The sequence below is a fragment of the Nanorana parkeri genome, unplaced genomic scaffold (genome assembly GCF_000935625.1).
Source record: "Nanorana parkeri isolate BGI_ZX_2015 unplaced genomic scaffold, ASM93562v1 scaffold885, whole genome shotgun sequence".
NCBI classification, from domain to species: domain Eukaryota; kingdom Metazoa; phylum Chordata; class Amphibia; order Anura; family Dicroglossidae; genus Nanorana; species Nanorana parkeri.
Genome location: NW_017307153.1, coordinates 527825 through 550528, shown reverse-complemented (window position 1 = coordinate 550528; position 22704 = coordinate 527825). Strand labels below are relative to the sequence as shown.

At 45.3% G+C, this 22704-nt stretch overlaps 1 protein-coding gene across 1 annotated transcript in view; it reads left to right on the top strand.

The window, feature by feature from the left end:
• The first annotated feature begins 20495 nt into the window (after positions 1-20495).
• Positions 20496-22704, top strand: part of TNRC6B (trinucleotide repeat containing 6B) — a 132041-nt gene continuing 129832 nt past the window's right edge. The window contains exon 1 of the mRNA XM_018565764.1: positions 20496-20581. The gene's annotated coding sequence lies outside the window, so the exon portion shown is untranslated. The remainder of the gene's footprint in view (positions 20582-22704) is intronic.

Here is a 22704-nt window from a genome sequence, read left to right as displayed (position 1 = left end):
GCTGTGCGGACTCTCAGGTGGCCGTGCAGGCTCCCAGGTGGCTGTGCAGGTTCTATGGTGGGCTGTGCAGACTCTCAGGTGGGCTATGTGGGGTCTATGGGGGGCTGTGCAGGCTCTGAGGTGTGGTATGCGGGGTCTATGGTGGGCTGTGTGGACTCTCAGGTGGGCTGTGCAGGTTTTATGGTGTGCTGTGCGGACTCTCAGGTGGGTATGCAGGGTCTATGGCAAAGCTGTGCGGACTCTCAGGTGGGCTGTGCAGGTTCTATGGTGGGCTGTGTGGACTCTTAGGTGCCTGTGCAAGAGTAATGGGGGGTTGTACGGCTCTCAGGTGCCTGTGCGGGGTTAATGGTGGGCAGTGTGGGCTCTCAGATGAGCTGTGCGGGGTTAATGGTGGGCTGCACGGCTCTCTGATGACTGTGCGTTAATGGTGGGCTGTGCTGCTCTCTGGTGGACTGTGCTGTCTCACCCGGCGTCCTGATCAGTCTCGGCAGGTGCAGGCGGCGTGGAGTTGGAGGAGATTTTTGGCCGGCGCTGTAAACAGGAGCCACCGACCACAGGAAGGCTGCGGGGACCTTTCTGGGGAGCGCGGCAGCCTTCCTGTGAAGCGCGGTGCCTGTTTACAGCGCTGGCTGCAGCTTAAAAATTTAAGGCGCAGATATCAGCACTTTGTATCGGAGCATTTCCACAAGTCTGAGTATTCATTGAAATGCCCAGTATCGGCACCCAGTATCGGTGTCAGTGCATTCTTCATCGGTGTCATCTTCGCCATTTACAACACCTGAGTCCCGAAGAAGGGGGAGATTTTTGAGCCCCCTAAACTCGTTTTCCTGCATCTTCTAATATAAGTAAGAATTATTTCTGGTGATAATGCCATCTCTGAATTCTACCATTTAAAATACCTAAGTTGTGAAGTGGGGGAATATTTTTTGAGCCATCTAAACACGTTTTCCAGGCATCTTCTTATATAACTAAGAGTTATTCACAAAAGAGTGAAGAGTTTGGAGAAGACAGGAGAAGTGAACAATCTAGGCCAAAATAGCGGATTTGGAAAAATTCTCCAATTCAGCTCACTTTCCACTTCAGCTATGTTGTCCTAGATTGTTCTCTTCTCCTGCTTTCTCCAAACTCTTCACCCTTTTGTGAATAACCATGTAAGATTTTTTTTCTCTGATGATTATGCCATCTCTTAATCCTGCCATTTACAACACCTGAGCTCTGAATAAGGGGGATATTTTCTGAGTCCCTAAAACACAATGGACATTTTGTGTTCACCTTTTATGAACAAATACTATAATTAAAAAATTCAAAGTTAGACTTACCGGCAACTCTCTTTCCTATAGTCCTCCAGAACAGCTTGCGAGAGATAGGCTCCACCCTTTTTATTAGGAAACACGTCACCCTCAGTTGTATAAAAGGCCCGCCTCTCTCCTAGCTCCTCAGTTGTATCGAGAACCGTAGGAAGACTCTGTAAACACAGGAACCAAAACAACAACAGAATATCATATTGAAATCACATTTCACCACCACTCAGGGCCGTCTTTAAGGGGGGGCAAAAGGGGCACGTGTCCCCCGGGCCCAGTCATTGTTGTGGGGCCCTGTACCCCATAAACTAGCGCTAGTGAAACGTTTCTGGACCAGCTGTCTAGTCTGCACTACCCCTTTCTGACGCTAGAGGGCAGCAGCCTCCTGTCCCTATATGCAGCAAAGATCTCTGCAGCCCGGGATGTCACCTCCCACTCAGCAGAGCAGGACGATAGCTTTTGCACACCCTGCTTCATGGTCCTGCCCTCCTCCCTCCATGGCTGCAGTCTCATCCTCCACCGGTCCTCGGTGAGTCCACATGGCTGCTGGGTTGGGCTTCTATCTGGGGGGAGGGGATGGGGGGTGGTCGGGTTAGGTGTGGCACTGCAGGTGTCATTATTGTTATGTCCATCCCCGGTGTCATTATTGTTATGCCCGTACCCCTGGTGTCATTATGGCCATCCCCTGGTGTCATTATTGCTATGTATGGTGATGACGTGTGTGTGTCCCTGGTGTCATTATGGTGATGACTAAGGACAGGACCGGATTTACCCTGCCTGCTGCCCCAACGCCAGGTTCCGCAATGCCGAATACTCGTACCCGCCCAAATGCTCCGATACCTTTCCCGATACCAGAACTTCTGGTCAGACGGAGAATTCCTCTAACCGGCAGTGCTGCAAGGGAACATGGAGCCGGGAAGCTGGATCTATGCTATTTGGCCGGCTCGAGGCTGATTGGCCGGCTTCCCCACCCAATCAGTGTCGAGCCGGGCAAACAATCTGATAATATGGCGACACGACCCCCACCCTGCAGACACCTCATTCCCCTCACATAGATCCTTAGCAGAAGTCATTACTGTACCAGTCCCTCGGCCAGATACCGCTCTCCAAGCTCTCCGGGATCTGCCCACGTCTCCTGTGTGTACAGCGCCAGCATGATCGGCCCTCAGCCTGCTACTGCGCATGCACAGGATTTCTGATTGTGAGCGCTCGGCAGTCTGCGTGTCCGCACTAGCAGGCTGAGGGCCGATCACGCCTGCGCTGTACACACAGGAGTCATGGGCAGATGCCAGAGAGCGGTGTCTGCCCAGCTGGCCGAGGGACTGGTATGGTAATGACTACTACTGAGGATCTATGTGAGGGGAATGAGATGCCTGCAGGGTGGGGGTCGCCTTCCGGGGCAATCAAGAAGCCGGGCAGTGGGTAATGACATGCTGCCTGCCTCCCTGATTGCCCGGGAAGCCGGCTCTTTGCTACTGGAAGTACAGGTATCAGTACTCGATATGGGCGAGTACCAAAATATAAATATCGGTACTCGATACCGAAAAACCGGTATCGGTGCATCCGTAGTGATGATGATTATTATTTTAAAATAATAATAATGACACTGGGGGACATAATAATAATGACACTGGGGGACATAATAATAATGACACCGGGGGTCATAATAATAATGACACTGGGGGGACATAATAATAATGACACAGGGGGACATAATAATAATGACACTGGGGGGACATAACAATAATGACACAGGGGGACATAATAATAATGACACCAGGGGACATAATAATAATAACACTGGGGGACATAATAATAATGACACTGGGGGACATAATAATAATGACACTGGGGGACATAACAATAATGACAACGGGGGACATAATAATAATAATGACACCAGGGGACATAATAATTACACAGGGGGACATAATAATGACTCCAGAGGACATGATAATAATAATAATAATGACACCATGGGACATAATAATAATGACACCAGGGGACATAATAATTACACAGGGGGACATAATAATGACTCCAGAGGACATGATAATAATAATAATAATGACACCATGGGACATAATAATAATGACACCAGGGGACATAATAATTACACAGGGGGGACATAATAATAATAACACCAGGGGACATGCTCAGGTGTCATTATTATTATTATTGTCATTCTATGCAGTGGAAGTGGTAGGTGGCAAATTATTCACACATTTACCATGAAAGAAGAATTATGGGGAGAGTGAAATGCACTCTTCCCCCTAGTTACTGAAGCTGTCACAGGTTGGCTCTCTTGATCGAGAACTGAGCGATCACATACCGCTGATCACTTTTCCTGCACTCACTCTCTCTGCAGAGAGCGGTGACTGTCAGTCACGGCTCCTCGCAGGACTACCCCCCCTCCCCTCTCTGATCCTCCAACGCTGACTGGATGGATAGGGTGGACACAACCTCTAGAGAGGTAGAGTCAGCTGTCAATCAGGTGGTGGGGTGGATCTGGACAATATTTTTTGGATCCATCCCAGCTGCAGCGCTGCTCTGCTCTGTCAGCATATAGCGGGCAATATTGCATGGTGGGGCCCAAAAATGTTTGCCCTGGGTCCAATCAATATTAAAGACAGCCCTCCAGAACAGCTTGCGAGAGGATAAACAAGAACTTACCCACTTAGGGCGGGACTACTGCTTGGAGTACTTTTCTTCCAAACGTCTGCTCTGCTGCCGTATTCAGGTCCAGCCGGTAATGGCGGACAAACGTTGAAAAACTGGACCAGGTTGCGGCCCTACAGATCTGCTCCGGAGTGGCACCAGCCCTCTCTGCCCACGAGTTAGCCAACCCCCTGGTAGAGTGTGCATTCAAAAAAGGCGGAACACTAACCTGCTTAGCCCCATAAGCCTCCTGAATACATAGCTTAACCCATCTAGCTATCGAAGCCTTGGAGGCCTGTTTTCCTTTATCCTTTCCGGAAAAAAGAACAAAAATGGCATCCGATTTCCTGAATGTTCTAGTCACCCTAAGGTACTCTATCAGGCAGCGCCTAACATCCAGGTGGTGAAAACCCACCTCTTTCTGATTAGCCGGACTATTGCAGAAAGAAGGTAACACGATCTCCTGAGATCTATGGAAGTCCGAGGAGACTTTTGGTAAAAATGCCAGATCTGTCCTCAATACCACTTTGTCTTCAAAAACCGTTAAGTAAGGTTCCCTTAAAGTCAGAGCCTGCAATTCACTAACCCTTCTTGCTGTGGTTATGGCAACTAAGAATACAGTTTTCAACGTGAGCATCTTGATCTGAAGATCCGGTAGAGGCTTAAAAGGGGGAACCATCAGCCCCTGTAAGACCACCAAAAGATCCAATTTAGGCACGGCACAGCGAGTCACTGGCCTAATACGTTTAAGGGCTTTAAAGAACCTGCTCACTAGTTGATCATTAGCCAAGGAGCATTGCAAATATACACTCAAGGCCGAGACTTGTACCTTTAAAGTGCTGATGGCTAGGCCCCCGTCCACCCCCTCCTGAAAGAAATCCAGAACCGACGGTATGGATGCATCCCTGTTATTTCTCCCTTTCCAGGAGCAGAACTTTTTCCACACCTTCCCATAAATCTTTCTCGTCACCAACTTATGGCCCCTAACCCTTCTCCTGATCCGGTACCTGAATGAGCACTTTCTGATCCACCAATTTTCCCAATAGAAGACAAAGAGCTTTGGCTCTGTCCACGTTTCTTGGGAGATTCGTAATCAAGAAACGGTGGGGTGGAGTGCCGCAGAATTCCAACCTGTACCCCTCCTGGATGAGGTTGAGTATGTACTGATTGGAAGTAATACTCCTCCAACGGGGGAGGAACTCTGTCAGCCTTCCCCCCACCCTCACGCCGTAGTCATTGCTGCTTTGGTGCCTGGGAGGGAGGGTTAGTAAAAATACTTCCCTTCCCCTTGCCCTTCTGCCCCGTCCAGTGCTTTTTGGGTAGCTCCCCTTTCGCATTCTGCCCCTTGTTCCTTTAAAAAACCTACGAAAGGGCTTCTTCTTTTTTTCGGGAAATGCTTTCTTTTTATCTGCGGTACGTTCCAATATGCCTCCAGTTCCGGCCCAAAAAGAAGATCACCACTAAACGGAAGATTGCAAAGCCTCAACTTCGAAGCTGCATCCCCCTCCCAAGCCTTCAACCAAATCGCCCTGCGAGACGAGTTGATCAGGGCTCCTGACCTGGCCGCCATTTTGACAGAGTCAGCTGAAGCGTCTGCCATAAATGCTATTGCTTTAAACAGCATCGGTAGGGAATCAATGATTTGTTCCCTTGGGGCCCCTGCCACCAAGTGACTCTGCAGCTCTGTAAGCCAAAATTCCAGGTTCCTGGCAACGCATGTTGTTGCCAAGGCCGGCCTGAGACTAGTACTAGCAGAGTCCTATGCCCTTTTAAGCAACACCTCAGCCTTCCTGTCCATGGGGTCTTTGAGCACCCCCATATCTTCAAATGCTAGATCCGATTTCCTAGAAATCTTCGACAACGATGCATCAATTTTAGGAACTTTGTTCCATGGCAGTGATGCATCCTCGTCGAAAGGAAAACGTCTTTTCAAATTGTTGGAAAAAAGAGGTTTCCTCTCTGGGTCCGACCATTCCTTAAAGATGGTGTCCGCGAGCACTTTGAGCACTGGAAAAACCCTGGCCTTTTGCTGCTGAAGTCCCTGGTACATTAGGTCGTGCCTGGATAGCAGCACCTTCTCCTCCTGAATATCCAGTGTATCATATACTGCACCTAACAATTCCTCCACCTCTTCCAGAGATAGTTTGTACCTAGAAACAAGGGGACCATCATTCCTGTCACTGTCCTCTTCAGCAGAAGATCCCTGCTGAGAGGACGCAGCGACATCAACCTCCTCTGGCTCCCTATGACAGACCCCACCTGACCTGGACACTGGCTGGGGCTGCTGAGTAGGAGTGGGAGATTCTGGCACTAGAAACTGTGTTGCAAGCGGTCTCAATTCCGTTATCAGGGATCTAAAAGAAGAAAAGGTAGAGACAAGTTCCTCCCTAACTGTGGAAAGTAGGCTACTACATGCCGAGTTAGATTCTTCCCTGCATACCCCTTCGATGCATTTTTGACACAGAAGCTTTTTCCAATCTGAACCCAGTTTTATGGAGCAGACTGCACGCTTCCTCTTAAGAACCTTGCCCTTAGCCACCTGGACCTGCAACACAGAAAAGGACAGAAATCACTCATCTAACCCCCCTAGTGCCCCCTCGCACCTTAAGCCCAACACCAAGGAGCCCCAGGTGGAGGAACAAACAAAATATGTAGTCAACTACAGGGAGTGAGTGCATGGAAGCAATCACTTACCTGAGCAGAGCTGGTGCCCAAAGGATCTGCATCCCCTTGAGCAGTTTGTAGAGGAGTAGCAGCGTCCATCCTGGAGAGAAACAGGATCTCACGCCGGTGATGTTTTCAGGGACTGGTGCGGAATCAACTGCGGCAAGTGGAGAGCACCAGTGGCCCACATAAGGTAACCATGAAAAAACCCGAGCGGTATCTCCCAAAAAGGTGGCCCCCTCGTCGTTCCGGTGACATGCTCCCCCCTGACGGAGGAAACACGAAAAACTGAGGAGCTAGGAGAGAGGCGGGCCTTTTAAACAACTGAGGGTGACGTGTTTCCTAATAAAAGGGGTGGAGCCTATCTCTCGCAAGCTGTTCTGGAGGACGAAAGGGAAAATGTGGACTCTTGGACCTTTTGTTTGGCGCTCTTACTAGATTTATATTGCTCTCTGTGATATACTGAGCTTTGAGTCACGGAAAAAGTTTAGTATATGACCTCCCGTGACCCTAAAGAGCACTATGGGGAAAATACTTACCCCATAGTTCTCTTTTAAGTGTTGTTTCTGCATATATTGGAGAGTTTTTCACCCCCTTTTTGTCATGATAAAGTAAGAGGTCTTCTCTTCATTTTGACAGCATTTAAAATCAGATGTCCTAATCCCACTTCTACCCCAACTTAAAAAAAAAGTTTTGTAGGTATTTGGTCTTTAATTATTGCACATCACAATAGATTTACATAAATGTATAAATGTATTTACTATAAACACTGAAAATAGTGACACTTATATGAGAGAAATATTTGTCCTTGGTAAATGTTAACTATTAGATTGATCATCATTTTTAAAAGTGTCGTTTATTTCCATGTATTATGCATTTCCTAAAGGCTCTACATTCCTAAACTGACACATTCAACTTGTAAAAAGCTTCATGAGTAAGACAGATCTCTGTACTGTCTGGTTATCCAGCTGTCATATATCAGATTGCCTTTCATTTGAGGCCCCATGTTGGAAAAGATTTAGAGGAGTTTATAAGTTATGGGTAAATATAGCTACTTTTTCCACTTCACTGTTTTGCCAGACATTATGGTGGGGCCCACAGCTGGTCTCAGACTCGCGGCAAGATCATCTTTTTTGCAGGCAAGAAAGTCTATTGCTAATATGTGTGAGTTTTATTGATATTTTGCTGTTTCATGTAGGAAAGTGATTCATCGAAAATTACTTATGGATGCATTTCATAAAACAAGCTGGATAAAAAATAAATCTAGTCTTGATCAGGGATGCCAAAGTTCTGGCTCTCTTGAGCATCTTGAAGTTCTTTAGGCTGCCCATACATATTGAGACATAAGAAAAAGTTCAGGACCTCTTTTTTGTCTTATGATTTTTATTTCCTATTTACTTCCCTTTTTTGAATAAGCAAAGTTGATGATTATAACAAGCAGCCATATTTTACTTTAGTACTTCAGTTTAATTTAAAATATTATATTCATTTTGTTGTGGAAAACAAATCTGCTGTTTCTCAAGTAGTCTGTGTATATTGCGTAGTCACCTTACCCTAAGCGGGGCAACTCCTTAAATTTAGTTCTGCTGAACTATAGCCAGTCTAACCTGATTTAATAGTTATGTGCTCATTTGGTTTCAGTTATTGTTGTCTGTCTGCTGCTGGGTGTAACCTGGCAATAGAGCTAGAATGTCCAACAATGCTGTGTTATGTACAGTATGTCTCCTTGGCCAATCTCTAGGAAGTTAATTGCCAGTGGTGCATGCAGAGGGGGAGATATAAATATTTGGGGCTGACCTTGTGAGTGTCTCTTCTCCCCAGGCAGGAGGGTGCGTGCTGTGTAATCTAGCCAGGTCTGCAGCCCTGAGAATGGCCTGCAGGAGGTCAGGAATGAAGGCCCAGTGTCAGGGCCTAAATCTGTCCGGCCAGTGAAGGGGGAAGCTGTTCCTGGGAAGGAGTGCCAGGAACAGTGACTCTGCTGGAAGGTGGAGCTGAGTGAAGGCTGGAACCTGGCAGGGACCCGGTATCTCTCCTGGGAGAACAAGACGTCTGCTAACCAGCTAAAGTTCTGTCACACACAGTGTTGCCGTAATCAGCTTAAAGCAGGGGTCTCAAAGTACCGGCACACGGTCACGGACCACGTGCTCGACTTGTGGGAGCAGCTACACGGTCTGCATCTCTGTTGGATGCAGACCACAGAGCTGCTCCTGTCAGCTCCGGCTGGAGCTCTGTTAGTTCTGAGCTCTGGCCGAATGATGGATAATTAGTAAGGTCTGCACTAGACATTACTAATCACCACTAGATCACCAGGGAATGATGATGTGCCTCCTCCCTGCACAGATGCAAGCAGGTGAGGGGGCTTGGAAGGAAAGGAGGGAGGGGGGGAGTGTATAATACCGTGTTTCCCCGAAAATAAGACACTGTCTTATATTTTGTTGGGCTCAAAAAAACACACTATGTCTTATTTTCGGGGTAGGTCTTATTATTTTTTTTAATGTACAACAATCCAAAGTTAATGCAAATCTAAATTAAATAATTCAAAATGGCAAAGTTAAGAATAGGGTGATCAGGGGTGCATTTTAGCAATAGTAATTAAAAAAAAATTATAACAGGTTTTTATGTCCCCACAAGCCCATGCACAGACATTCAATGATTCCCACCTGATCCTACAGGTTCAGGCGATAAAGATTGATAAAGATCTACAGTATATCCAGATGGGTACCAATTTCCACTGTTGGGTCTCCAAAGAAACCTCTGTTGGTATATTTTTGTTTCTCTAATACACACAGATACTTCTGCAACACAAGTTTGCAAGCGGAATGTCAGTCAAATTTAGGGTCAAGTAATTTACTCTTCTTCATACATAAATGGGATTAGGATACAATTACACAAGCACAATAGCGACTTTCTAGATTGAAAACCCACTTAGATCCCACCTTTGACCTTAAAAATAGCTAGCCTGTAAACCGGAAATAAGCACAAGGTAAAGATTAGGGATGCACCGATACCGGTATTTCGGTATTGAGTACCGATATTTATTCTTCTGTACTCGCCAATACCGAGTACCGGAAGTCCCATTAAGGAAGCCATGCGGCGTGTAGTCACTCGCCACCTGGCTTCCTGATTAGCCGGGAAGGCAGGCGGCGTGTAAAGACTCGCCACCCTGCTTCCTGATTAGCAGGGAAGCTGTCCCCATGCTTCTCGTCACTAGGTGATGAGAAAGCATGGAGCCAGCTTTCTGGTCAATCAGGAAGCCGGGCGCCGTGTGATGAGGTGACGAGGGAGCATGAAGCCGCGCCATTACACGGTGCCCGGCTTTCTGATTGGCCAGCTTCCCGACCAATCAGGAAGCCGGGCAGCGAGTCATTACATGCTGCCCGGGTTCCTGATTGGCCGGGAAGCCGGCTCCATGCCCTCTCGTCACAAGTGACGATACAGCATGGAGCCAGCTTCCCAGGTGATCAGGAAGCCGGGCAGCGTGTAATGACGCGCTGCCTGCCTTCCTGATACCGGAACCATCGGGCTCGTCATCGGCAACGCTACCGATACTAGTATCGGTATCAGTGCATCCCTAGTAAAGATCAACACTTCTTAATCATTTTAGTGAAATTATCCCTTAAAATTAAAAGTTAAGGGTCATATGGGCAGCAAAACACAGAGTGGGTGCACACATGATGAGTTCTGTACCCCATGCATGAGACAGGTCCTCAGCAATCAACAACCTGACCAGCTTATTGAAAGGCGCCTCTCCTACAGCTATACATTCCACTGTTAGCCAAAAAAACACACAGGCTGATGTAGCAATGGCCATCCATACCTATATAGCATTTAAAATGGAGAACCACTACTTTATCACAGAGATGGACAAATTCCAGGAGCCAGGTAGGCAATGCACCTTATACAGGTGAAACTCGAATAATTAGAATATCGTGCAAAGTTAATTTATTTCACTAATGCAACTTAAAAGGTGAAACTAATATATGAGATAGACTCATTACATGCAAAGCAAGATAATTCAAGCCGTGATTTGTCATAATTGTGATGATTATGGCTTACAGCTCATGAAAACCCCCAAGAACCCCAAATTCACAACCTCAAAAAAGTAGATTATTACATGCAATCAATAAAACAAGGATTGTACATAGAACAATATCGGACCTCTGAAAAGTACAAGCATGCATATGTACTCGGTACTTGGTTTTGGGCCCCTTTTGCAGCACTTACTGCAATTACTTTTGCACGATATTCTAATTATTCGAGTTTCACCTGTAAATTACAAATGGCACCTAACTTTTGATGGTTTTTCTAGTTGTTGTTAATGGAGCTGGCTCTTAAAAAATCCTGCTGGCTCCTGGATTGCACAGACTGGCTCCTGAATTCCATATTAATTTGTCCACCCCTGCCTTATCATATGAAATAGTTATCCCAATAGTAAATGATTTCTGGAAGAAGTCTAGCACTACAATTTAGCTCTAGAGGCACTTTTTTAAAGACTTGGTAACCTTGGCCCATTACGGAGCTATGGGTCTGGGAACCACAGCTTCAGAGTTCTAGGGATATAGTGTTGATGCTTTTGAAAAAATTAGAATTTTTCAATTCCATTTCATTTTAATTTTGTAACAAACTATATTATAGCTGCCAATTTGTTGCTCAGATTCCACTTCACAATTAAGTGTATTCCGGGGGTTGATCAAACTTGTAGGTGGTAGATTTCTTAGCCTCTGGCGATGACTTGTTATTGTATTTGTGATTCCCAATGGTTCAAAAGTGGTGACATTAACTGAAAATTACCAGGTGTATAGCCAGCTTTACTGATACGTTGCTAGCAATTTTAACAGCACAATTGAGCTACTATGTACCTGATCCTTTTCATTAACAGTACTGTATATGTTAAACAAATACAAAATGCTGTAAAACCCTCTTTAAAAATTATCTCATACAAGTGAGTGTGGTTTGTTTGTTACATTTTACTTATTATTATTATACAGGATTTATATAGCACCAACAGTTTGCGCAACGCTTTACAATATAGGGAAGACATTATAATTACAATACAATTCAGGTCAAGATGGTAAGGAGGGCCCTACCCGTGAACTTATGAATTCTTCCTATCTAAAACCCAACACAGTACATTTCTGTATATGCAGGAATTGCTAGCAAAGTAATGAGATTTCCTAAATTAAATGCACATGCCTTCCCAACCTTCATATGAAAACTGAAGTTCTTGTTTTAATTGAGAGATATGAATTGCTGATGCATCCTATACTTAAATGCTGCTAGGAAATGTACATTTGCATCCCACAAATGCACTGTCAACAGACCTTTTCCAGTACTTGAAGATATTACCAATTGAGTAATTTGAATCAAAACTCCAGCCAAAATGTTCTATGTACAATGGTAGGAATAAGAACCTCTGCCAGGTTTTATTGCTCTTTGTGTGCTGTTGGGGTAATTTCCCTTTACTGTTTTGGCAGCAGTCATAGAGACAGTAAGTGAAGTATTATCTCTTCAATGTGGTAGAAATTAAAACAATTTAGTAGTAGAAAGGCAAAAAAATACAACCTACCCTATGCCCCCAGTATGCATTTCACCTGTCAGATCTAACCCTCAGAACACACAACTCTGGAACACAGCTCACGCCCCACTATCCATGTCACAAGTGAGATCTGCACTGCAGCACATGCAGCTCACTCCCCAGTGCCCACTCCTTCGTTAAAGGAGAACTATGAGGTGAGTGCTTTTCACTCACCTCATAGTTCTAGCCGACCTGTGACAATGAGACTGTCACAGGTCGGCTCAGTAGATCGGGAGGCGAGCGAACATATAACGGCGTTCGCTCACCTCTCGATCCTGTCACGGCTCTCTGCCGTGACAGGGGAGGGGCTGGATTCCCCCCTCCCCGCTCCGCCAGCGCTGACTGGCGGAACAGACGGGGGGGGGGGCGGGGACAGCTGGCTCTGCCTCTAGATAGGCAGAGCCAGCTGTCACTCACGCAGCTGGGCGGATCTCGACATCGATGTCGGGATCCGCTCCGGCTGTGGTGTCTCAGTATACCGCGAGCTGTAGCTTGCGGTATACTGAGCTTAGGGTAATGGGAGGACGCTAGTTTGTGTCCTCCCGTTACCCTAAGGAGAACTATGGGGAAAAGCCCTGACCCCATAGTTCTCCTTTAAGCTCTAACAGAAAATATTCTAACCTATCATATATTATTTTACCGTACATAAACCAACTATTTCCTACCTAATGGAGATAAAAGTTCTGTGACTATGATTTCAGTTCCTTATTCTCCCATAGAGCAGCCTTTCTCAACCAGGGTGCTGTGACCCTTACAATCCATACCGGACACCTGATAAGGGTGTGATATTGACTTTGTGGGGGGGGCGGAGACTACATGCTGTATATCCGTCTACTGCACTTAATGTCTCCTCAATCCTCTCTCTATTGCATGCAGTGGTATTTGCCTGTCTATTGCACACAGCACTTTAAACTTCAATATTATAAGCAATAGCTAAGGCTTCTCTATGTTATAGGTTACCTCATACATTATCTCACACACAGTTTCTCATACGTTTCTATTGCATGTATTGTCAAATGTAGACATGTGCGCCAGCATAAAATTAATTTTGTTTTCATAATACTGCTAAAAAAAATTTGGATTATTATTTTTTTTAAGTTGATGCTTAACACAATAAAACTTCATTCGGGAAAGAAATTTGAATCCAAAATTTTCGTTATAGGAAATCCGTATTCGTTATTTCTGCCATTCAGAAATTCGGCTGCATCCGAATGTACTAATTTTCGAAAATTCATCCGAATAATTAATCTTTCCGAAACAAATCGCTCATGTCTTGTCAAGAGTCTAGAGCAGAGCATCATGCCCCTCAATATAATCCAACAAAGGTAGGTAGAATGGTTAAAAAATAAAATTCTCTAAGTCATTTTGTATGGAAACTGTAAATAAGAGAGATTGTGGCCAGACAGGAGTTTCTATAGCAGCAAAAAATACTCAGCTCTCCTGTGCAGTTTTCAGTTTGTATTTATTAGGATACTTACCTTCCTGCTTTGGTAATTGGTCCAGCTCATCTCCAATTGTTTGCAAAGAGAGATTTAAGTCAATTACAGGAAACTGGGTACACGCAGTATGGCATTTTTGCCATGTCTATAGCTTTTATGTACAGGAAGGTTCATAATTGTACTGCATTTCGAAAGGGCTACTGGAAAATATTTTGTGATTAGAGAAATGTCATAACCTCCCACTTACCACTCATTTCATAAAAATGCAACACGTGCATTTATAAGCAAATAAACATCTGCAATAATGTTTCTTAGATCAATTTATATAGGTTATATAGATAGAATTGTTTTATCCTCTGTAACAAAATGGATCTCTGGTTTGAACCTTAGAGGGTAAGTGTACTTTCAGACAAAGTTCAAATGCACACCCTGCCTAGCCTGTTCTGAACTACCAATCCCCTCCCCTAACCGTCTTACCTAAGTCTGACAGCAACAGCTTGCTTCGTTGTTTATCTCCTTCTGCTGACAGCCCCATAGAAATCTACAGTATTAGAGTTCATAGCATATGCATGGCCAATATAATAAAGTTTCAGCCACAGGTAGTAAGCTTTGCAGCGGGTGTCATATTCAGGTGCTGTAAGTGAGAATCTGGTATTTTTTTTACCTCTCAGAGATCACAGTAATTCCACTAACAATGACTTTGTTCTTATATAATAAAGTTTCAGCCACAGGTAGTAAGCTTTGCAGCGGGTGTCATATTCAGGTGCTGTAAGTGAGAATCTGGTATTTTTTTACCTCTCAGAGATCACAGTAATCCCACTAACATTGACTTTGTCCCTTTTTCTCTCCAGAAGGATGGAGCCATCTTTGTTCTGGCATTCTCAAGGGTCAGCATCTATTTCCTGGACTGAGATGTTGGCTCTGAGGTTATGTAAATCCTGATACCTGTACAGCTTTTGGCTGTGTTAACACACATCTGATTTAGATCAACTCCCTGGTGCAGCTTCTGACCTTGTGGTTTGATTACAAAGTTACAATGTTGCAGTCTTATCAATAGGGAAGAAGAGACAGAGAAAATGTTTTCTTCTGCCCTCAGCAGACTGACACGGACTGATGAGAGTTCAAGGGTTGCACTACATGCTTCACTATTTGACCACCCCCTGCCCCACGCTCACTGATAGGAACAATTTATACAAACTGACTGCCAAGGGGTACACAAGTAAAAAAAAAAAAATGGTTAGGAACCACTGCTTTAGGCTACAGGCAGCTCTACAGAAAAACATTGCCCACTTCCTTTCCCTGTAACTGACATTATGATGCGTGGACCTATATGGGTTGGACTTGATGGACGTATGTCTTTATTCAACCCCAAATACTATGTAACTATGTCAAGGTCCTTTAAGTGGATGGGGACTGTCCCACTTCTGGCTAGTTTCGGGGCCTGGCTCTACGGTGAGCAGCAGACAAGGAGTTGGCTGGAGAAGGCTGTACCGGTAATACATGGGGGGTGGGTTTATCTGATCCCATAATGCTGTCCTTGTACTGCAGTTTGCGTCCCTGTATTGTATAATGCAGCTGTCATCATGGCTTGCTGCTACAGTGTTCGGGTTTGGCTTGAAGAAAAGGTGGCAACCCTACTTGCATAACCCTGCTGGTAATTAGCTTGGTGCTATCAAACGTGCTGTAAACTGTTGATTTGTAATGTGGATTGCAGTACCTAGGATGATAGTCAGCCTGTACCTGGTGTGACATTTTGTCCAGTGGGCAGGGTCAGACTTGTACTTGCAATTGAGAGTAGTGCTTCATATCTTCACTGTTCTTCTTACTATAAGGCCCCATTCACACCTGAGTGTTTTGTAGCTCAAATGTTTACGCGCTACAACGCTCAACAGGAGGAATCTCATACAATATATTGTGGAGGGTTAAAGTGACACTAAACTCAGAAGATAAAAAACTAATGCATTCTAGTGCCTTATTAACAAAAATGTATCTTATTTGTGTATCACTCTGCTGTAGATCCTGAAATCATCTCTGAATTGGTGCTGACACTGTCCATCCTTCTAGAGGGTGGCTACGTTTGTTTTCCATGGTCTTCTGGGGAACCCGTAACTACGACAATCATTTCAGGATGGAGAGCAGGGAGCAGACCGGGGGAACGTCTGTTCTCTGATGTGCTCTCTGTTATCAGTGAGACAGGAACGCTGTACTCACAGCGCCCCTTATCTCAGCTGTCACAGGCTGCACAGAATCGAGCACAATGCAGTTGCTCAATATTCTGTGTTGGGAGGGCAGGATCCATAAAGAGCACTTGTCAAATGCAAACACTATCACATTGGGGTTTGTTAGCCCCTGTGTAGTAGTAGTAATGTTAAGTGAAAAAAAAAAACTGATAAAAAAATAAACATGAAAAATGTATAAAGCAGTAAAAAATAAAATAAAAAGATTAAGTGATAAAGTAAAAAACAATAAAAGAAAAAAAATTAAAACCAACCCTGGCCCCGTCACCATCTGCATGTGAATAAGCAGTGCTCTCTAACATGCACAATGTGCATTAAGTTCACTTTCCCACGTAATTTGGGAAAATGCAATTACCCACTCAAATCTGGCACCCTCTCCCCACAATCCCTCCCCCAGTGCTATACTTACCTTTCGGCGCACGGTCCTTCCCCTCTGCCAGTATGGGTGTACTATCTGTACCCCATACTGCCTTCCAGCACAGCCCTGCCCTATGGATTTTGAATTCGCAAATTGTGAGCACTTGTTTGTCAGCGCAGTCAGGTGACTAGCTAACTAATCAGAAGTGCTGCTTCGCATGGCTAAATAGGATTTTGGATCAAAGTATTTTTCGTATCAGGATGAGTAGATTGTCATGAGGGACAAGTAGATTGGGCCCCAGCTTTAGTCCTTGGACAATAGTTTTTTCTTTAAATTTCCACACCCCTGAAATAAGATACATTTATGTTATAAGTTAAGGTTCTTGAATGCATTTTTAAGCTTTAACTCCTGAGTTTAGTGTCACTTTAAGTATTGTTTAGGCCTAAAATAAAAAAAAACCTCCAATGGTGACATGGTTAATGCAACCAACTAATCGATTAATCAATAATAATCGATTATGAGAATAGTTGTCAACATTATCGATTAGTTGGTTTGATCCCCTAGCTCTCTCCTCCACGCTGGGAGGAGGGCACAGCAATCAGTGGGCGGGTGCAATAGCCAGCCTGTCTGGCTATTGCACCAGCCCACTACCTGCTGTATTTACATTCAACTGCCGTCTGCGGAATCTTGCCACTGACAGCTGTCATTCCCTGGCTGAAGCTATATAAGCTAAGCTATATAAGCGCCATGTGCTTTTTATAAAAGGTGGGGAAAAAAGTAATTTTCAGTTTCGGTCTGACAAATTCTGCTGCGGGAGGTGGGTTGCAGTGCCATATTTAAATGGCACCCCAAATGCACCTCCTACCCACAGTGTGATTGCCCGCACTGGAACGCAAGGTACCGCAATGCTGCGCATTCCAGTGCAGTGCGATTGCAAAAAAAAATGTGCATGCAGTTTTATTCTGCAGTAAACTTTATGTTTGTAACACTGCATATGTGTATTGTATTTTAAATTTTAAAAAATGTTTTATCCGATTAATTGAAAAAAATAATCGTCCAACTAATCAATAATGAAAATAATCATTAGTTGCAGCCCTATAATGCAGCATGCAATCTAAAGTACTTTATATACAGAAATATCTCATAACTACGCAGACTACCAACCAAGGTAAAGGAGGGATGGTTTACTGTTTTCTGAACTAAAAAGAGCAAACTGACACCCCACAATATCCTCTCCACCATCTCCCCATATATTTCTCTAGCTGAATTTAGAAAAAAATTGTCAAAGGTGGCCAGAAGAGGGTGGCAGTTGCATTGGGGGCATTCCCCACCCCCTTGCGCCTCTCTGCAACTGATTGAGTGGGGCTTGGGCGAACGGGGTTTGCACCAAGCCCAGGCTCTTCTCTAATGACCACTGCTTGTAATGCTAGAGATCTATTCCGTAGCACATCTTAGGGCCGTTCACACTAGCTCTTCTGCTAAAGTGCTCCGTTTTAGTTAATAGGATAGTGTATTGTAGCGGCTCCAGCAGTCTGCAATGCATTACACACGGCCAGAGCTGTCCCTGTTTACATATTATTATTTTGCACGTGTGGTGTGAACAGGACAAATAGGAAACATTTGTTTTCTATGTGCCCTAGCAGTGACCTGCATTTTTCAACACTAGTCTGGACGGGACCTTAAAAGAGAAAGTGTAAGTGTTTTTCCCCATAGTTCTCTTAAGGGTCATGGGAGGACATATACTATCGTCCTCCCGTGACCCAAAGCTCAGTATATCGTGAGCTACAGCTTGCGGTATTCTGAGACCGCCACAGCTGGGACGGATCCAGACAATGCTGTCGAGATCGACCCTACTGCGTGAATGACAGCTGGCTCTGCCTATCTAGAGGCAGAGCCAGCTGTACCCACACCCTCCCCGTCCGTTCCTCCAGTCAGCGCTGCAGGATCGGAGCGGGGAATCCCTGCGGGGAGCCGTGACTGACAGTCATTGCTCTCTGCAGGGAGATGATCGAGAAGTGAGCGAGTGACGGTATGCGTTCGCTCACTTCCCCACATATTAAGCCGACTTGTGACAGTTTCATTGTCACACGTCGGATCGAACTATGAGGTTGAGTGATTAACACTCGCCTCGTAGTTCTCCTTTAAAGTACACTTCACCCTCCCTACTACTTTTTCTCCACTCCAACCCCTCTTACTCTCTAACAATCCAATATTTATTATTCCTTTATTTCTTGCATAGACAAGAATGATGTTTGTGCATTACTATATTTCTCCTATAGTTCGAAACTCAGACTTCTTCCTCATCTGCATTAGTTGATGAAGTATAAACTTGCAAGACTGTGAAGTTGAATAGCTGTGCCTGCAATCTTACTGATCTTAGTTAATCTTGTTAAAGAAGAACTTTGGGCAATGTTCCTATCAATCCTTGCAGTGGCGCTACCCCTGCAGTTGCAAGGGCTAACTGCTTGTTTTTGTCTGGGGAGGAAAATAAAAAAGTTATACTCAACCGATCTTCTGAGTCGGCTTGTTCTTATACCGGACCGAGGGTGGTCGTTCCGCCAGTGAGTTTGGTCTTTTGGTGGGTTGAACACAGACATTTTCACTTTGCCCTGAATAGACAATGAGCTGAACGAGTCTCCTAAAATAATAATTGTACTTTCAGAAGGAGGACAGTAATTCTTTCTGCCCCTCCTCTGATCTACAGATTCTACCCACCCCCTCCACAAATGTATACTTACCAAGATTTGGTAACTGCCATATTTGTTAATATCCTGCACTGAAGTCCTCTCTCTGCTGGCCATGCCTAAGCAGTGCAGGCCCATAGACTTCTATGGGGTGCGTCTCCATCTCCCAGCCCCAGTGTATGGTGCAGCCAGCAGAGAGAGGACTTCAGTGCACGATGTAAACACACACAAAAGAAGCCAGAAGAATAATCACAATAATCCTTTAAGGGTCCATTCACACTAAAGCGTTGCACTAAACACAATGAGGGGAATTTGTCAAAACTGGAGCAGACAAAACCTGGAGCAGCTGTGCCCAGCAACCAATCAGCTTCTCTCTTTCATTGTCAAATCTTAACTCAACAAACTGAAAAGAGATGCTGATTGGTTGCCCTGGGCAACTGCTCAAGATTTTGATAAATTCTCCTCATAGTATCCATGCGTTTAGCACACGCTATCGCACAGCACACCTATCGTGTGGTACCTTGCACTGGGTGCATTGCATTGCCATTCATCTGAATGACACTCCAACACATCTCCCAGTGGCTGTGTGTTGCAGCGTAACGTGTGGTGCTGCAATACTGTGTGCAGCAGTACAAAAAGTAGTGCATGCAAAAATATTTTTCATCGCAATGCACAATATTGAAGTTCCACATGTTCAGCTGCAACACACAGCTGCCGTGAGGTTGGGGTGCCATTTAGGTTGCAACGAAATGAACCTAATGCATGGTATCACATGCTAGGTGTGCCGAGCGATAACATGTGCACTTTGCGTTTGCAGTAACGTTATGGTGTGAATGGGCCCTAAGTAACGGCTCTGTTCTTTGTCTTGGAAAAGAGGTTCTTCACTGAGGGCCCATTCACATCACTCTGGTAATGCAAGCTACATGTATTGGTGCGCTGCAGTACCATTCATTGTGAATAGCCCCCCAATGCACCATTCCAATGCAGTAACAGTACTACCTTGTGTTGCATTAGCAAATATGCAGCAGGCTGGATTATTGGTCTGTCGTGGTGCGTTAGGCAGTCGATTTAAATAAATGGGCTGCCTAAACCCAACGTGCATTAAACACACCACCCTCCGTGATCTTTTACAATGGAGCAAAAGAACATCGGCAGATGTACGATGGTGTTTACCTCGAGTGATCCTTCACATCAACTAAATGACAAGTGACACGTTATCAACAACTATGTAATAGAACACGGTGCACCCTACACCGACTGAACTCAGCCAGTCACCTAGCCTCTCCTTCTGCGGTTGGCAAGTAAAAACCCTCCGAAATGACGTCACTCCCACAGTAACAGCGCAAAACGAGGCTAGGAACGCATAGCCTCTTACGTGCTGACGTCACTCCAACATCGTAGTGGTCAGCATTACGCTCGGAGAGGGCGTGAGCTCCGTGTACCCAATGGTAAGCCAGAGCGAATGGACTGTTTGCTTTTGAAGAGTGGCGTTTACATGAGCCAATCTACGGCAGAAAAATCAAAGTTCTGGGCCAATGGTAACAGCAAGTGGGCGTGTTCCCAGCGAGTCATGTTGTGGTGTTGCTGCCAGAAGGCGGAGCGGGTTGTGGTGCAGTCAGGCAGGGGAGCGCGGAGTTGGTGGAGGTGGGAGTTACCGGGAGACCGGTGAGGGAGGGTGACAAGGTGTCCGGGGTGTCTGAATGATGAGGCTGGTAGACGTGTGACATCGTTTACGCATGCAGCTTGCTTGTGAGAAGCTGGTATGTGCAGGCCGTGTATGCAGAGGGCCTAGTGTATGTGAGACTGAAAGCAGTGTGACTCATTGGGAGCCGAAGACTACTGGAGATGCAGGGGCACCTTCTGGGGGTAAAGCGGTCCTGCTTGCATGTGGCGCAGCTCAATGCTGTGGTTATGAATGTTATTACATTGTGTTCACGTCTTCTTTCCTGACAAATGATTGCTTTACGGGCATGTTCAAAATGCTGGAATGCTTTCCTTGTCTTTATTTCTTTACAGTAACGTTTTATATGTTATCCTAATTGTGGTCCAAAGCTGAACCTTGGGAAAAGGAGAAAACTCCCCTTTCAGGGGTCTGCCCCTGCATGGCAAGGGTTAAATGCTCCTTTAGCTGTAGGGTAGCTGGGTAAAGATCTATGACTTACCTGATTCCCCTCCAGGTTATAAGACCAGACGTTGTGGCCCCCTCCCATTTCTGCACTGTGGTGGTCGGAGGCCTGCTGATGTCATCACATACAGCCCTATATCATATGTGAGGACGCCGAGGGACAGTCCACAGCATGGAGTAGAGAGGTGAGCGCTGACTGCCGGGGGAGCGGGGATCAGGTAAGTAAAAGGTATTTACACCTAAAGGAGCATTTAACCCTTGCAGTGTGGAGGCAGCCCCACTACGAGGGGGGTTTTGTGTGTTCCACAGGCATAGGTTTTAAAGTGTCTGGACAAAATGTTTTTTGCTTAGTTTTGGATGGAGTAGGAAGAGATAGAACCCTGTCGGGTTATTACTGCTATCCAGCCTTTGTTGGATCAGTTTCTTCTCACTAACAACAATTTCTTCCATCAGACAGGACGTGAGCCTCCAAGAGCATAACAGACAGAAATAAGAAAACCTTTTTTTTTTTTTTTTTTGAAAAAAGGGGAGATGAGACCATGCTGGAATGCTTTCCTTGTCTTTATTTCTTTACAGTAACGTTTTATATGTTATCCTAATTGTGGTCCAAAGCTGAACCTTGGGAAAAGGAGAAAACTCCCCTTTCAGGGGTCTGCCCCTGCATGGCAAGGGTTAAATGCTCCTTTAGCTGTAGGGTAGCTGGGTAAAGATCTATGACTTACCTGATTCCCCTCCAGGTTATAAGACCAGACGTTGTGGCCCCCTCCCATTTCTGCACTGTGGTGGTCGGAGGCCTGCTGATGTCATCACATACAGCCCTATATCATATGTGAGGACGCCGAGGGACAGTCCACAGCATGGAGTAGAGAGGTGAGCGCTGACTGCCGGGGGAGCGGGGATCAGGTAAGTAAAAGGTATTTACACCTAAAGGAGCATTTAACCCTTGCAGTGTGGAGGCAGCCCCACTACGAGGGGGGTTTTGTGTGTTCCACAGGCATAGGTTTTAAAGTGTCTGGACAAAATGTTTTTTGCTTAGTTTTGGATGGAGTAGGAAGAGATAGAACCCTGTCGGGTTATTACTGCTATCCAGCCTTTGTTGGATCAGTTTCTTCTCACTAACAACAATTTCTTCCATCAGACAGGACGTGAGCCTCCAAGAGCATAACAGACAGAAATAAGAAAACCTTTTTTTTTTTTTTTGTAGAACAGAGGAATGCTAGAATCGCAGCCATTTTTATTGCTGTTGGAAGCTTTCCCTGACTTCCTGTCTGGTTAAACTGTTGTCACCATGATGGTAAATCAGTGTTTTGGCCGGGCACACAGATCTGCTTCTCCACAGATCCTGCAAGACTAGAATTCAATGCATGCTCTGGTTGGGTGATGTGCTGAAACCTGCAGTTCTATGGCAGGTGTAGGTGTCAGGTTATCTACAGAGATGGTCACACACAGGTAGATTGTTAATCTTAAGGTGGCCAGCCGTCTTACAGTCTGATCTTTGTGATCTCGCGTAAGGTGCCCGTACACTACGAGAATCGTGGGAAATCCCGCGATCGTACGATCGCAAAGTGTATGGAAGGCGTGTGCGACCGTTTCTACTGTACGGTCGCACGTCTTTACGTCGATCAAGCAGGCTTTAAAACCCCCCCAGAAACCGCCGAATCCT